Below are 14,691 nucleotides of genomic sequence, written 5' to 3' on the forward strand. Positions count from 1 at the left end.
AAGTGGTTGACAACAACTGTCCTGATTTGTCTGAGATTGTTTTCATTTTAGCACTGACTATCCTGTGTCCCAGGAAACAGCTCAGTTACTGGCAAGCCAGAATGGCTGGTCACCCTAGCAACAACCATTAATTCCCAAAAGGCTCTGTTCCCATTGACATTTGCTTTTTAATTGGGAGGGGGGTCAATATAAAGCAGTTTTCCTCAACTTTCTCTTTGAAAGCTATAAATATTCTTTTGGCAGGGTTTTTTTTTTAAGGTAGTGCCACAAATTCGATTTCTTCCACTAAAAAGTGATAAAGATATTGGAAAGATTTTACTGATCTTACTCAGATGAAGTATTGGAGCTGAAAGGTGGGGGATGAGATATGGGAGTGGGTTTAGAAGACAGAAAACTGTCAAAAATATGGACTAAGAACACACTTAAATTATCGGTATATTATTGATTGATGAAATCATTTGGCTGGATACAAAGGCACAAGTTAATTATGTTGGTAGTCACTTTTCATCCCAAGAGATCTGGTCCTCAAAATCTGCAAGTTTTACAGCTAGAAGATATCTTGGAGGTAATCCAATTCAAACATCTACTGTTTAGATATCCTTCAAGGAAGCCCAAACTTGCACTTTGCTGGCTGTTACTGACACTGGTTTGGGTAGATCTAAACAGGTGTCATATGATAAAAGGGTTCCTTGGTCACATAAGTTTGGGAAATATCAAAGTAAGCAATATCAAACAAGTTTCTTGATTGCAGAAATTTTCTAGGCAGTTTATATGCTCACAGTGACTCTTAAAAATACATATTAGAATTACCTGGGGAACTTTTAAAAACAGATGAAAAAAAAAAAAAAAACAGATGATTGGGCCCCACCCAGATCTAGGGAATATGAGAAAAAAAACATCACTCTCTGGATAGTTCTGACATTCACCTGATTAAGAATCACTGGCTAACACATTCTGTGAATCTACAAGAGTAAGAAAATATCTGCAATATCAGCTGTCACAACATTTTTCTAGCTATGCCTCCTCAGGCAAGGGAAACAAAAGCAAAAATAGACTATTGGCACTATACCAAAATAAAAAGCTTCTGCACAGCAGAGGAAACCATCAACAAAATGAAAAGGCAACTGACTGAATGGGAGAAGATATTTGCAAATGATATATTTGATAAGAGATTAATATCAAAAATATATAAAGAAGTTATAGCTGAACACCAAAAAAAGCAAATAATCTGATTAAAAATGGTCAGAGGACCTGAAGAGATAATTCTCCAAAGAAGACATACAGATGGTCAACAGACACATTAAAAGATGCTCCATATCACTAATCATCAGGAAAATGTAAATCAAAACCATAGTATCACCTTACACCTGAAAGATTGACTGGAGTCAAAAAGACAAAAAATAACAAGTGCTGGTGAGGATGTGGAGAAAAGGGAACACTTGTGCACCGTTAGTGGGAATGTAAATTGGTGCAGCCATGGTGGAAAATAGTATGGAAGTTCTTCTAAAAATTAAAAATAGATATACCATGTGATCCTAGTAGTGATTCCACTACTCAGTAGTGGAATTACTACCCAAAGAAAACAAAACACTAATTTGAAAAGATTTATGAACCCCTGTTTATTATAGTGTTATTTACAATAAAGAAGATACAGGGGCACCTGGGTGGCTCAGTCAGCTAAGTGTCTGACTTCAGCTCAGGTCATGATCTTCAGCTCAGGGTCCTGAGATTGAGCCTCACATTGGGCTCCATGCTCAGTGGGGAGTCTGCTTGTCCCTCTCCCTCTGCCCTTCCCCCTACTCATGCTCTCTCTCTTTCTCTCTCTCTCTCTCAAATAAATAAATAAAATCTTAAAGAAGAAAATATGGAAGCAATGCAAGTATCCATTGGTAGATGAATGAATACAGAAAATGTGATACACACACACACACACACACACACAATTAAATACTACTTGGTCATAAAAAAGGATGAGATTTTGCCATCTGCAACAATACAGATAAGTCCAGAGTATCATTCTAAGTGAAATAAGTCAGGCAGAGAAAGACAAATACCATATGATTTCACTTAAATGTAGAATCTAAAAAACAAATGAACAAAAAGCAGAAATAGACTTAAAAAATATTTTATTTATTTACAAGAGACATACAGAGAGAGGCAGAGACATAGGCAGAGGGAGAAGCAGGCTCCCTGTGGGGATTCTGATGCTGGACTTGATCCCAGGACTCCAGTATCACGACCTGAGTGGAAGGCAGATGCTCAACTGCTGAGCCAAGAAATAGACTCTTAAATATAGAGAACAAACTGGTGGTTGCCGAGGGGTGAGGGTGGGAGGTTGGACGAAATAGGTAAAGAGGAGTGGGAGGAATAGGCTTCCAGTTATAGAATGAGTAAGTCACAGAGATAAAGGGTACAGCATAAGGAATACAGTCAATGATACTGTAATAGTGTTGTATGGTGACAGATGGTAGCTACATTTATAGAGTGCATAGTGTAACATACAGAGTTGTTGAACCACTATGTTGTATACCTGAAACTAATGTAATATTGTGTGTCAACTATACTTCAATAGAAATAACGAAAAATAAAAACAAAAAATCTGTAAAATATACTAATTTTATTTAATCATATATATAAATACAGTTATATATATATGTGTGTTCTTCCCTCTCTCTCTCCCTCCTTCTGTCCCTCACTTCCTTTATCCTTCCTTTCTCTCCCTCTTTTCATTTTGGTCTTGGGAAACATTGATTTATATTTTGAGGTTTTGTTTGTTTGATCAACTATTCTAAAAGGAGAAAATGGAAAATTATGATATCTATAAATACAATTTGATTTATTTAAAAAATTACCTTATACTTTATTTAACTCTTTAATATGAAAATTTAAAAACATATAGGAAAGTAAGAACAGTAGTATAATGAACCCCATTATACCATCACAAAGTGTCAACAGCAACACATGGCCATCTTGTTTCACGTATATTCTAAACCACTTCTCCCCTCTCTCCACCAGATTTTTTTTGAAGCAAATCCCAGATAATTATATTTTATTCGTAAATATTTCAAAATGTATCTCTAAAAGAATTCTTTTTAATATAATTGCAGTATCACTATCATATAAAAATTAACAATAATTCTTTAATACTATTAAATATTCAGTCAGTATGCAAACTTAGAAGTTAACTTAAGATGAACTGACAGTAACAATAAATTTTCCTAACCCAGAACATGGTATGTCTTTTTATTTGTTCATGTGTATTTTTGTGTATTTCAGAAGTATGTTATAACTTTTTCATATAGATTTTGGACTTTTAAAAATAAGTTTTCCCCTAAGTATTATATTTTATTTATTTTGGCTTATTCTCTGCTGTTTTCAGTTTATTTATTTATTTATTTATTTGAGTAGTTGACACACGTTAACATTACTTCCAGGTGATGCAGGATTCCAGTTATTCTTTGCTGTTTTAAATGGGGTCTTCCCTTCCGTTATATCTTCTAACTTGTTACTGTTGGTATATTTCAAGTTTATTAATTTTGATCAACTTTATTAAGGTATAATTTATATGCAACAACATGCACAGATTTTAAGTGTAGTTTTAATGAGTTTTAATAAAATGAGTTTTATTAAATGTGTATACTGATTTAAACAATGAGTTTTAATAAAAGCGTATACTGATTTAATCACCATTCCCATTATTGATTTTTATACATTGATTTTATAATCTGCTAACTTACTAAATTCTATTTTTAAATATATACTTTAAAAGGTCTTACTAGCTTTAGGCCAGTCATTTTAAAAGACATCATATTCCATTTTGTTTTTTTAGTTTTACTTCTCACTCTATCCCATCATGCCACAAAGATTTTCCAGTCAGTGCTGTTATAGGAACAGATTTACTGTCAAATTTTGACTGCTCCCAGAGATTTAAATTGTTTTTTACAAGAATAAAGAAACACTATCCTCTTTGCAACAGGTGTCATGCTAAATACAAGTTTACTGCTGTAAGCAGCTAATAATAATTGGAATGTGAGCTGACTCAAGAATAGAAATCCTGCTCGTTAATATTTGCTTCAGAGAAATAGGCTCAAATGTTCTTCTCAAGTCTCAGTGTGTCCATGACCTGGATGTTTAGATGAATAAATTTATAGTTGATTCCAATACTAAGATTGGCATTACTCAGAGAATTCCAAGTGACCACTATCTGGAAAAATGTGTTTACCAAGCCCCAGCTGTTGTGCTTATGAATATTTAGAAGTTACAGTGACTGGTAATGGTCTCAGTGCACCCCCACATACACACCAAATGTGACAATTTATCTGAAAGTTGAAAGGCAGCCAACTCACTTGCCTAGCTGAGACCAGAATAAGAGCAGCAGTTCTGCATGGGAGTCAGAGCTTTCCAGGCTGTGTCTCCCAGAGCCATCAATACCATGAGGATAGACTGTGACCTAGGGGGAAGGTAATGAGCAATATATGGATCCAGGTTGTGGGGGCAGAAGAGTAAGTCATACTGGCTAGAGGATGAAAGCAGAAAATAATGGGGTTTTCCAGAAGTTCCTAGAGTCAAAAGAGACTATAACACGTGAGTTATTCCTTCATTTTTGTCTTAGTTTGTGGTTGTGAAAAAGCAGACCCTGAGCAAAGATTTGGGTACAAGTAGTTTATTGGGAGAAAAGGTGTGATCTCCAGAAGCATGGTGAAGGAAGGAAGGAAAGGGTTACTGCTGTGGGAAACCCAAGTCTTCATCTCACTGGGTACTTCCTGACATATTTGGTAAAGCAAGCCTCAGAACAGTCCTACTGAGAGCTGAGGACACAGAGATATTTATATGCTAATTTCCATCTCATATCAGTTCAAGGCCGCTGTGAGGGAAGGGATGAGAGTTAACACTGGGCACTTCTACACTCTCCCACATACAGACCAAGCTTGTTTTCATGGGTGGAGTGCCCTCTGGCAAGAGGTTGTATGGGAATTATTTATAAGCAATTTCCAGGGTAGACGAAGAGGTAACTTTAATTCTATACCGCTTGTGATTGTTTTTCATGTGTGAGTTTCATTCATCAGCAGGAATGGAAACTCTCAATGCATGGGCCACAGCTTATATTTGTATTGCTTCCTCTATAAATTCTGGCTAGCTCCTTGCTACTGCAAGATTAAATCCACTAAGCCCATCGTGTAGGCCTTGGCCAGATGTCCTCTCCAGATTTCTCTTTGTGGTCCACTTTCTCATTTCAGGCACTCAAGTCATTCCATTTACCTCAAGTGCCTAGAATATCTCTTATTCCCTTGTCAACACCGATCATCTTTCAAGATGAGCTAAGTAACTTCTTTCATAAAAGAGTTCTGTGTTCCACACAAGTAGAGTAATCCTGTCCTCTCTTGCAAACCACTACCTGGCTCTCACCTCTACTATACAATTTATCACACTGTACTGAGGTTACATTTTTATGTATTAGTCTTGCCTACCAGAGTATGAGTTCATTGAGAAAGTAAACTGTATCATACATTTATCTGCAGCCCTTAGTTTAGTGCCTGATATAGAGTAAATGCTCAAAAAATTTTTTGAATGAGTAAATGAACATGACCAATAAATACTTCCTGATTATGTGAAATAAGATGCTGGACATACCTGCTTTGGACACTTCTAATCATGCCTCTCAAATATCTGTGGATTGAATGGAGAATATTCTCCCAGAATAGTGTGTCATTGCCCTTCAGGAAAAGATGACCAAGAACACATCTGTAGTATTTGCACAAAAATAGACACATAGGGCAATGGAACAGGGTAGAGAACCAAGAAATAAACCCATGCTTATATAGTCAAGTAATCTATGACAAAGGAGGCAAGAATACAGAACAGGGAAAATACAGTCTCTTCAATAAATGGTTCTAGGAAAACTGAACAGCTACACATAAAAGAATGAAACTAGATTACTTTCTTACACCACATATAAAAATAAATTCAAAATGGACTGAAGACCTAAATGTGAAACTTGAAACTCTAAAACTCCTGAAAGAAAATATAAGCAGTAGTCTCTTTGATGTTGGCCTTAGCAACATATTTATGGATATGTCTCCTGAGGCAAGAGAAACAAAAGCAAAAATAAACTACTGGGACTACAGTGAAATAAAAAGCTCTTGCACAGCTAAGGAGACTATCAGCAAAATGAGAAAAGCCAACCTGCTGAATGGGGAATGACTACTGCAAATGATAAATTTGCTAATGGGTTAATATCCAAAATATATAAAGAACACCAAAAAAGGAGAATAATCCAGTTTAAAAACGTGCAGAAGAGCTGAAGAGACATTTTCTTCCAGAGAAGACATACAGATAGCCAACAGACACATGAAAAGATGCTCAACATCACTAATCATCAAGGAAATCCAAATCAAAACCACAATAAGATATTACCTCACACCCATCAGAATGATGAGAATCAAAAAGACAGGATATAAGTGATGGCAAGGAGGTGAAGAAAAAGAAACTCCTATTGACTGTTGTGAACCCCCATGCAAAATGCAAATTGGTGCAACTATTGTGAAAACAGTAAAGAGGTTCCTCAAAAAATTAAGAATAGAAATACCATGAAAACACTAGGGGTTTTTTGGTATATTTTTTTAATGGAGTTCAATTTGCCAACATATAGTATAACACCCAGTGCTCATCCCATCAAGTGCCCCCCTCAGTGCCCATCACCCAGTCACCCCATCTCCCCACCCACCTTCCCTTCCACTACCCCTTGTTCGTTTCCCAGAGTTAGGAGTCTCTCACCGTCTCTGATTCTTCTCACTCGTTTTCTCTCCTTTCTCCTATGATCCCTTTCACTATTTTTATATTCCCTGTATGAGTGAAACCATATAATGTTCGTCCTCCGATTGACTAATTTCACTCAGCATAATACCCTCCAGTTCCATCCACGTTGAAGCAAATGGTGGGTATTCGTCCTTTCTGATGGCTGAGTAATATTCTATTGTATATATAGACCACATCTTCTTTATCCATTCATCTTTCGATGGACACTGAGGCTCCTTTCACAGTTTGGCTATTGTGGACATTGCTGCTATAAACATTGGGGTGCAGGTGTCTTGGCTTTTCACTGCATCTGTATCTTTGGGGTAAATCCCCAGTAGTGCAATTGCTGGGTCGCAGGGCAGCTCTATTTTTAACTCTTTGAGGAACCTCCACACAGTTTTCCAGAGTGGCTGCACCATTTCACATTCCCACCAACAGTGCAAGAGGGTTCCCCTTCCTCCGCATCCTCTCCAACATTTGTGGTTTCCTTTCTTGTTAATTTTCACCATTCTCACTGGTGTGAGGTGCTATCTCATAGTGGTTTTGATTTGTATTTCCCTGATGGCAAGTGATGCGAAGCATTTTCTCATGTGCCTGTTGGCCATGTTTATGTCTTCCTCTGTGAGATTTCTGTTCATGTCTTTTGCCCATTTCATGATTGGATTGTTTGTTTCTTTGCTGTTGAATTTAATAAGTTCTTTATAATCTTGGACACTAGCCCTTTATCTGATAGGTCATTTGCAAATATCTTCTCCCCTTCTGTAGGTTGTCTTTTAGTTTTGTTGACTATTTCTTTTGCTGTGCAGAAGCTTTTTATCTTGATGAAGTCCCAACAGTTCATCTTTGCTTTTGTTTCCCTTGCCTTCATTGTGTATCTTGCAAGAAGTTGCTGTGGCCAAGATTAAAAAGGGTGTTGCCTGTGTTCTCCTCTAGGATTTTGATGGATTCTCATTTCACATTTAGATCTTCTATCCATTTTGAGTTTATTTTTGTGTATGGTGTAAGAGAATGGTCCAGTGTCATTCTTCTGCACTTGGCTGTCCAATTTTCCCAGCACCATTTATTGAAGAGACTGTGTCCTTTTTCCAGTGGATAGTCTTTCCGGCTTTGTTGAATATTAGTTGATCACAGAGTTGAGGGCCCATTTCTCGGTTCTCTATTCTGTTCCATTGATCTATGTGTCTGTTTTTGTGCCAGTACCACACTGTCTTGATTATCCCAGCCTTGTAATACAACTTGAAATCTGACATTGTGATGCCCCTGGCTCTGGTTTTCTTTTTTAATATTCCCCTGGCTATTCAGGGTCTTTTCTGATTCCACAGAAATCTTAAGATGATTTGTTCCAACTCTCTGAAGAAAGTCCATGGTATTTTGATAGGGATTGCATTGAACGTGTACATTGCCCTGGGTAACATAGACATTTTCACAATATTAACTCTTCCAATCCATGAGCATGGAATATTTTTCCATCTCTTTGTGTCTTCTTCAATTTCTTTCAGAAGTGTTCTGTAGTTTTTAGGGTATAGATCCTTTACATACTTGGTTAGGTTTATTCCTAGATATCTTATGCCTTTGGGTGCAATTGTAAATGGGATTAACTTCTTAATTTCTCTTTCTTCAGTCTCATTGTTAGTATAGAGATATGCCACTGATTTCTGGGCATTGATTTTGTATCCTGCCACACTGCCAAATTGCTGTATGAGTTCTAGCAATCTGGGGTGGAGTCTTTTGGGTTTTCTAAGTACAGTATCATGTCATGGGCGAAGAGGGAGAGTTTGACTTCTTCTTTGCCAATTTGAATGCCTTTTATTTCTTTTTGTTGTCTGATTGCTGAGGCTAGGACTTCTAGTACTATGTTGAATAGCAGTGGTGAGAGTGGACATCCCTGTCATGTTCTTCACCTTAGGGGAAAGGCTCTCAGTTTTTCCCCAATGAGAATGACATTTGCTGTGGGCTTTTCGTAGATGGCTTTTAAGATGCTGAGGGATGTTCCCTCTATCCCTACACTCTGAAGAGTTTTGATCAGGAACAGATGCTGTATTTTGTCACATGCTTTCTCTGTATCTATTGAGAGGATCATATGGTTCTTGTTTTTTTCTCTTATTGATGTGAACGTATTATGAGCAGCTATATGCCAATAAATTAGGCAATTTAGAAGAAATGGATGCATTTCTGGAAAACAACAAATTACCAAGACTGGAACAGGAAAAAATAGAAAACCTGAATAGGCCAATAACCAAGGAGGAAATTGAAGCAGTCATCAAAAACCTCCCAAGACACAAAAGTCCATGGCCAGATGGCTTCCCAGGGGAATTCTATCAAACATTTAAAGAAGAAATAATGCCTATTCTACTAGAGCTGTTCCAAAGGATAGAAAGGGATGGAATACTTCCAAGCTCATTTTATGAGGCCAGTATCACCTTAATTCCAGAACCACACAATGACTCCACCAAAAAGGAGAAATATAGACCAATATCCCCGATGAACACAGATGCAAAAATTCTCAACAAGATACTAGCCAATAGGATCCAACAGTACATTAAGAAGATTATTCACCATGACTAAGTGGGCTTTATCCCTGGGATGCAAGGTTGGTTCAACACTCGTAAAACAATCAACATGATAGATCAGGAAAAGCTATATGCACTCCTATCTTCATTGCAGTGCTATTTACAATAGTCAGGTATGGAAGCAACCTCAGTGTCCATTGATGGATGGATAAAGATGTGGTGTACACCCCCAAACACACTGAAATATTATTCAGTCATAAAAAGAACAAGATCTTGCCATTTACAACAACATGAATGGATGTACAGGGTATAATCCTAAGTGAAATAAGTAAGACAGATAAGACAAATGCGATATAATTTCACTGTGGAAATTAAAACAAACTGTAGAAAACAAAGCAAAGAAAAACAAAAACAGACTCATAAATAGAGAAGAAACTGATGGCTACCAGAGGGGAAAGAGGTGAGGGATGGGCAAAATAGGTAAAGGGGAGTAAGAGGTACAAACTTCCAGTTATTAAACAAATAAGCCACGGGAATGAAAAGTACAACATAGGGAATATAGTCAATAATACTATAACTATAGTGACAGATGGTAACTATACCTATTGTGGTGAGCACTGCATAATGTATAGAATTATTGAATCACTGGTGCACCTGAAACAATATGACATTGTATATCAACTAAAACAATACTTTTTAAAAAAATCAAAATAAAAAACACATTTGTAGTTAAACAAGTTGGAATTTTACTCATTGCAGAAGGATCACACATCCTGAAGGACTTTGGGATATCTCAATAAAAGTGTGTTTGAAAGAAACTATGATAAGATTTGGGATTTTGATTTTTACAGAAGAACCAAGGAAACACAGATTTTCTCTAGATTAGATGCTGTCAGAAAGCATGGGCAATGCAATGAGTTGAGCATTTTGTGAAGGTATGGTAACTGATTTTGTCTGTGCTTAGACAAAATTATGAAATGACCTCATTTTGTTTCACTTTATCATGATTTCAGAGTAACTTTATCTGAGTTTGATATTCTATGAGATTGTTTATTTCCAACAGAACAAAATGGCCTGGCTGTGAATATCTTTTGACCAGCTTGTAATAATACTGAGGTCTAGGTATAAACATCAGGTGAGTTTGGATGAACAGGGAATATTCTTTGTTTGTGGTGATGAGTGGAAAGGAAGGCCCAAAAGAATGGTTATAAGTACAGGTGCTGATAGTATTCACTAGTGTGGAATGAGAATTGAAAAGAAGGAAGTAAAAATAAAAATCAAACTGAATCTTCTATCCTGCTCTGTGACCTTTCAGGTTGACAGGAGTTTTAAATCCCACAGCTCTGCATAGCACTAAAGGCATATAATAGCTAAAAGAATTTTTTTCAGCAGAAAAGCAAGTAGCACAAGTTCTCTTTTGAAGATATAAAACCATAAGGTCTGAAGAATTAAAATACTAAATCCAGCAGCAGTATCTCTTGTGTAGTGATAAAGTAATAGGATTTCCTCTTCCTTGCCTCCCTGTTCTAGCCACTCTCTTAAAAAAATTGTTGACATCCTTTTTGGGGATGAGGGTTAGATAAGAAATATGTAAGTGTGGGATCCCTGGATGGCGCAGCGGTTTAGCGCCTGCCTTTGGCCCAGGGTGCGATCCTGGAGACCCGGGATCAAATCCCATGTCGGGCTCCCGGTGCATGGAGCCTGCTTCTCCCTCTGCCTCCCTCTGCCTGTCTCTGCCTCTCTCTCTCTCTCTGTGTGACTATCATAAATTAAAAAAAAAAGAAATATGTAAGTGTATAATTTATATTAAGGAAGAAAAAATGAATTTGGAATTTTCTGGTAGTTAAATTGTTTATGAAGCCCTGTGTCTAGAAATCAAAGTTCACAGGGTCATTTGAAAGCTGTTACATATTTTATTTATCAAATTATGTTTGAGTACTTAGGCACTAGGCTAGATGCAGTAGTTCGAGGTCTAAATTATCTGATTGACTTTTGTGGAACAATTTCTTATTTAGCTATAATTTCAAACTTAGAGAAACATTGTAACATCAGTCTACCCTTCATACAGACTCCCCAATTGTTTTTCTTCACCCTATGCAAGTCAGAGAAATTGCATCCAAACACCCCTAAATACTTTATAGTGTATATTTTCTAGAAGGAAAAACAGGGCACCCCCGGTGGCTCAGTGGTTTAGGACTGCCTTCGGCCCAGGGTGTGATCCTACAAACCTGAGACTGAGTCCCACATCGGGCTCCCTGCATGGAGCCTGCTTCTCCCTCTGCCTGTGTCTCTGCCTCTCTCTCTCTCTCTCTCTCTCTGTCTGTCTCTTATGAATAAATAAAATCTAAAAACAAAAAAATAAAAGGAAAAACATTCTGCTACCTAACTACCATGCAGTTACCCAAATCAGGAAATCTAGTGTTGATATTGTACTATTATCGAATTAAAATTTTATAAATTGTCTTAATGTCCTTTATTGTTTTTTTTACCCTACACAGATCCAATCCAGGATCACGCATTTAGTTGTTATGCTTTTTAGTTCTTTAACTTGGGACAATTCCTTTCTTTTTGTCTCCCTTTCTGGACTTTCACACTTTTGAGAATTACAGGCAAGTTGTTTTGTAGATTGCCCCTCAATTCAGATCTGTCTGATACTCTCTCATTATTAGATTCAGGGTATGAATTTTTAGCAGGAATATGAGCTTGATTTTAAATCCCAGCAGTTACCTCTACCGGCATCTCCCACACTTTGACCAGACACCTGCATACTTGGGGTACCTTTGAGGTCTCCCAGTAAAATGCAGACTTCTCTCTGCTTCCTCTTAAGATTGCTAATTTAGCCATCAGAATTGCTAAAATCCTGAGGAGGATGTCTGTTTCCTGAAGAATTTATACTTAGATGAAACCTTAAATTAATTCAAAACTCTTTCCAAAAATGTGGCCCCCTCCCAAATTCCCCAAGTATTAAGGCCTGCTTCATTATTATTATGAAGAGTAAATTATTCATCAAATGGTGGATAGATGGCTTAGGAAGATAAATAACATGCCATGAATGCAGTAAAAAAGGTTTCTCTTTTCTAAATAAGGAGCATTTTTAACCCAACTCTTTTAAGACTACATCTCTCTGAAGAAAAACACTAGACTGTACAGTTCCTCAGAAGCCAGAGCTTTAAACCGGCCCTGCAATAAAGGAGAAGTTCAAGGCCTCAGTGATCCCTAAAGTTTTGACTGTGTCTATTCAGTCTCTGCTCCCTCGTGCTGAATATCCAAGGCTACCATGAAGTGGCAGGAGGAGGATGTGTGGGTGAAGAGTGGGCAGAGAAGACTCCCAAGAATTGGAAACTATGCAAAGAGTAGCAGCCAGCAGCTAATTAGTATCAGCTCTGAAATGACCCCTTTGTGTGGCTTGTCCTTCCTGAGAGAAAGGTTACAGTGCTGTCATGCCTGCTTTTAGCAGTGTGGTAATTAAAACAATTAATCCCAGGTCCTAAATAAGGTGGCTTCACTTATTTGGCTAAAGAGAGAATGGTCCTCCTTCATTTTTTTCCCCTCCTACTCACTGAATGTCACATCCAAGAGATGAGACAATTCCTACATTTTGCTTCTTCACGTAGGGCCTATTTAGAGGGAGGAATGGTCATTAAGGAAGATTCTAGAATCTCAGGTCTACTTTCCTAAAACTGAAAAGCAAACTTATTTTGAGATGTTACTATCATAGCTCTTTACGAAGCTCTGCTGGGATACAAAGTCAGTTGATAAAGATCGCTAATAATTATTGTGCATTTACTATGTGCTGAGCCATGATGTCAAGATTTTACATGGTTCATCTTATTTAATCCTCCTTAAAATCTGTGAGTTGGATAGTACTGTCTGTATTATAATCCTGTCCAGTTTGTCAGATGAGGAAGCTGGGACCAAGAAAGGGGAAGAGACTAGATCATGATGAATCAGAGTAGAGGCAGGATCGGAACACAGGCATTCTGGCCCAGAGAATGGCTCAACCACCATGCTATCTGTATTTCATATTCCAACTTCCCTACCATCTAGGGGTATCACAAGACAACTAAGAAAAGATGAATCCTTGCCACATGAGTGGATTAGGCTCATCAGGGAAGATTTCGCAAAACAAGGCAGATTTAAACAAGGCTGAAAGGTAGACTGAGTTTGATTTGGTGAAGAGGGTATTAAGGGCCTTCCAGGGAATGACAGCTACATGAAAACTTTGAGGATCGGGACAACAAACAGAACCTTTGGCTCTGGCAGGGAGTTTTTGCAGTCATTTGCAAGAGACCTTTATCTCCTAGGCCTCACTCATACTACCTTTTTAAAACATATTTTATTTATTTGAGAGAGAGAATGAGCAGGGGGTGGCAGGAGAGCAGAGAGAGAGGGAGGGCAGAGAGAGAGGGAGAAGCAGACACCCTGCTGAGCAGGGAGCCTGATGTGGGGCTCCATCCCAGGACCTTGGGCTCATGACCTGAGCCAAAGGCAGATCCTAACCAACTGAGCCACCCAGGTGCCCCTGGTATAAAGAATTTAGTCATAGCCTATAGGAATCATGTATTATAACTCTGTGCAACTATACACACACACACACACACACACACACACACACACACACATACACACAGTGGTTAGCCATAAAGGAAATCACTGTGGGACATTTTCCAAATTAATCTTTAGAGTTTTAATGTCTTAAGCTCCCATTTTTCCACAAATAAACTTGCCACGAACCTTGTTTTTTTTGAAAGCCAAACTAATATGCTGTCCATATGTGTTTGAATCATTTATTGTCTGCCCTGCAAGTTGCTGTTTTCCAAGAATTGTGTGATGACCAAAGAACACTGTAGCCTATTTGGGAGACTTCATAAAACTTTCTCCTATGGCCCCATTCCTGATATTAAAAGACACTAATAAGAAATTACAAATACAATATTATTTGTAATTAAATGTTTGCATATTCCTAAATAATATACCTTAAATTACAGTCTTTCAATTGATCTCACAATATTAGGTGATCTTTTCTCATTCTGATTTATGTGTTTGTATTTGATTGCTAATTTGAAAATGATTTTAAGCTCATATTTTAAGTACAGAGATTCAACTTTTAATTCAAACCTGAAAATTGTTAACTGCCTGGGATGGAGCCCCACAGGATCTCTGCTCAGTGGGGAGTCTGCTTTTCCCTTTCCCTCTGACCCTCCCCCCCCACCCCTGTTCTTTCTCTCAAATGAATAAATAAAAAATCATTTAAAAAAAGACTTTGCATGAAAACAGGAAGATAAGGTTTTCTCCTTAACTGAGCAAAACAATTGTCCCAATCTCTGTAAAATATTCTTCCTATGCCTCTGACCCATGTAAGATAAAAGAAATGATAGTATGCCTT

The 14,691-nt window shown here is 37.6% G+C and overlaps 1 protein-coding gene across 2 annotated transcripts in view; it reads right to left on the reverse strand.

Annotated features, from left to right (window-relative positions):
- Positions 1–14,691, reverse strand: part of RPGR (retinitis pigmentosa GTPase regulator) — a 295,685-nt gene that overhangs the window by 212,603 nt on the left and 68,391 nt on the right. The gene's annotated exons all lie outside the window — the stretch shown is intronic.

The sequence above is a fragment of the Vulpes vulpes genome, chromosome X (genome assembly GCF_048418805.1).
Source record: "Vulpes vulpes isolate BD-2025 chromosome X, VulVul3, whole genome shotgun sequence".
Taxonomy (NCBI): Eukaryota; Metazoa; Chordata; class Mammalia; order Carnivora; family Canidae; genus Vulpes; species Vulpes vulpes.